Here is a 3,718-nt window from a genome sequence, read left to right on the forward strand (position 1 = left end):
AGACAGTGCGATTGGCACAGGACAGAGCAGAGTTTAGGTCGCTATGGGTCGCAAGCCACTCAAAGGCACATAACAACAACAACATGGGTAGGAAGACTCAATATTATGAAAATGATAGTACTACCAAAGGCATTTTCCATCTTCAAAACATTCCCATTACAAATACCAATTCCATTCTTCAAAGGCAATCTCGAATTTCATTTGGAATGGAAATAGGACCAGAATAAGCAAAGCACTCCTTAAAAAGAGAAACAAGGTAGGAGGCATTTCACTCCCTGATTGCAAATCCTGCTACACTGCCATGGTGATCTGGTACAATGACCAGAATTTCTCTCTTGCACTGTCCTTCTACTCTCCCAAGCATGATGTCCCTCTCCAAGGACTGGTTTTGCCTTGCAATATGTCCAAAGTATGTAAGATGAACCTTCAAAATCCTTGCCTCCAAGGAACAGCCTGGTCTCATCCTCTCTAGAATAAACCTGTTTTCCTAACAGTCTATGGGTTATTCAGTTCTTTTCTCCATTACCACAGGTCAAAGGCCTCAATTCTTCTTCTATCATCACTATGCATCAGAGAGCTCATGCATACCAAGTAATTGTAAAGAGTATGACCTTGACCAGTTGAACCTTAGTCTTCAGACTGACATCGTTGTTCTTCAGTACTATGGAGGGGTCTCTGGCAACAGAACTTCCCAATGCAATTTGTCTTTCAATTTCCTGGCTGCTGTAATCAAGAGTGTTGGTTGTGGAGCCAAGAAACTAAAGCTGTTAACAATCTCTGTCTCTTCATCATCTATCATGCATGATGCTACCAATATAATAGAAATATTTTTATATCTATGTGTATATAATTATGGTGTGTATTATTATACATATGGTGTATATTATATATAATTATTAATTTTTGTATATTACTGTTCTTTGGTGCAATCAAATAGAGTACAACTCATAGCAACTCTATAAACAAAAGATCTGAAACCAGTCCTGTCCTGCACCATTCTCACACTTCCTGACACACGAGACAATTGCAGCATTCCCTTGTCAATTCACCTGTTTGAGGGCCTTCCTCTCATTCACTGATGCTCCGCCCTTCCCAACATCATGTCCTTCTCCAAGGAATAGCACCTCCTAGCAATGTGTCCACAGTACATTAGGTAAAGCGTCATCATTCTTGCCTCCAAAGAGCACTGTGGCTGCACCATCTCCAAGACATATCTATTCATTTTCTTGGCCATCCATGAAATGTTCAGTGCTTTTCTTCAACAACCCAGATTAAAGACATCAATTCTTTTTCTGTCCTCTTTGTTTATTGTCTGTGTCTCGGATGCATAGGTAGTATTTGGAAAGATCATGGCCTGACTCAGACACACCTTGGTCCTCAAACTGACATCACTACTCCTCAATAATTTGGAAAGGTCCCTAACTGCAGATTTTCTCAGTGCAATGTGTCTCTTTATTGCATCACTGCTTGTACCAAGGGTGTTAATTGTGGATCCAAGAAGGATGAAGCTGTTGACAGTTTCAGTCTCCTCTCCATCCATTATGCCATGGCCTATTGGTCCAATGGTAAGAATGTTTGTTTTCTTGATATTGAAATGTATTCCATACTAAAGGCTGCATTCACTGATCTCCTGCAACACATGCTTCAAATCCTCACTTTCAGCAAGCAAGGTTGTGTCATCTGAATTATGCAGGTAACTGATGAGTCCCCCTCCAATCCTGATGCTCCTCCTCTTCATAGAGTCCAGATTCTCGGATAATTTTCTCAGCATATAGACTGAACAGGTATGGAGACACAATACACCCCTGACACACTCCCATCCCAATTCCAAACCATGTAGTGCTCCCCTGCTCGGTTTGCAGAACAGCCTCCTGGTCCAGGTATAGGTTCCTCATGAGCACAATCAAGTGCTCTGAGATTCCAGTTCTTCTCAATGTCAGCCACAACTTGTCATGATCCACACAGTCAAATGCCTTTGCATAGTCAATAAAGTACAAATAGACATTCTTCTGGTATTCCTTACTTTCAGCCTGGATCCATCTGACATTAGCAGTGATATACCTGGTACCACAACCTCTCCTAAATCCTGCTTGAACTACTGCCAATTCTCTGTCTATGTTCTCTTCCAGATGTTTTTGAGTGATCTTCAGCAGTATTTTGTGATATCAATGATATTGTTCGATAATTTCCACATTCAGTTGGCTCACCCTTGTCGGGAATAGGAAAAAAATATGGACCTCTTCCAATTCGTTAGCCAGCCATCCATCCTTAAAATTTCCTGGCTTAGATTGTTGAGCACATCCAAAGTTGTGTCTGTTAATTGAAACAAGTCAATTGGTATCCCATTCAAAATGGTATCCCATTCCTGCGGCCTTATTTTTTGCCAATGTCTTCAATGCAGCTTCTACTTCCTCTTTCCTTACCGTTGGCTCTTGTTCATATGGTACTTGCTGAAATTTTTCCATGTCGATCAATTCTTTCTTGTACAATGACCCTATTTATTCCCTCCATCTTCTTTTGATGCTTATCTGATCTATATTTTTTTTGTTGACGGTTTATTAAATACACCACATTTGTACCTTATTCTGCAAATTTTAAATCAATCACACAAAGGCTTAGTAAAAACGTATTTTATAGAAAATCATCTGCAAAACTAAATGAGAAGAAGAATGAACGCTTTCCACACGTACTGGAGGAACTGCTGGTTAGGATTCTGTCCTTTAGTCCGTACAGGAGCTCGATGAGGATGCACACAGGTGGCTGGAGATATCAAGTCTGGCACTTAAGGACTGGACTGTGCGGAGGGGGAGCCGCCAAGCCATGAATGCACAACGTCCAGTAACAAAACCTATTCGATCTAACACTGCTCGAGAAACAGGACAGAGTACTGTTTTTCTTTTACAGACCCTTTTCTAAATCTGTTCTTTATGCACGCCTTGTCTCATCAGTACAATGAACTGTGTACTCTGATGAGGCAAAGAAATTCTCTCAAAAACAAACTGGAATCTATTTACAAAACATGCAGCAGGAAACGGGAAGCAGGTACTGCTGTCTGCCGTCACCGGTGATGAAGGAAGGAACGCGGCAGAGTGACAGAATCTCCCTTCACTCTGGCAGACCCGGGTTGTGGCGAAATACACCTTCAGGGAAAGGACTATAAAACGGCATACAATGCAGAGAAGGAAACAAAGAAGTTCGCAAATTCTTTATATCTCTAGCTGTTCAGACAATATTTTTGAGAGCTTAGATTATCTCTAGCGGCGAAACCAGAGCCAGCTGTTAAGCAGCCAGAACGCTACAGTAATTGAATACATGACCATTTCTCTTTTAGCACGTTCTTTGTTCTCTTCTAGAAGCTGTAGACGTCTATTTAGCTTGATTATCTGTCGTCTTAACGAAGCTGCATCTACAACAGCCATGCCATCTGCAGTTGCTTCAATTGATGTATCTATATTTGAAATGCCATACGTGTACTCCGGTGCAGAAATCGGTGCCTGGAACCTGGACATTTTATTTCCTGAGGCAGAATCTGATCTGTGCCACATGGAGTTATTCCTGACCAGCTGTCCATTCTGGCGAACAGCATTTTCACTCATAGAACGCTCTCTCTCTCTCTCTCTTTTTTTTTCTTCTAAATTTAGGTTGTTTATTTTTCATTTCAATGAACATCTACAGAGATTTTGGAATTCCATTCATTCATTGTTGCACCCTTCTCCCC

General features: G+C 41.1%; 1 pseudogene; it reads right to left on the reverse strand.

Moving 5' to 3' along the window:
• Positions 1 to 3,254: 3,254 nt before the first annotated feature.
• Positions 3,255 to 3,718, reverse strand: part of LOC102847428 — a 1,335-nt pseudogene continuing 871 nt past the window's right edge.

Source organism: Elephantulus edwardii, unplaced genomic scaffold (genome assembly GCF_000299155.1).
Source record: "Elephantulus edwardii isolate Elephantulus edwardi_28Jun2011 unplaced genomic scaffold, EleEdw1.0 scaffold00292, whole genome shotgun sequence".
In the NCBI taxonomy this organism is placed as follows: Eukaryota; Metazoa; Chordata; class Mammalia; order Macroscelidea; family Macroscelididae; genus Elephantulus; species Elephantulus edwardii.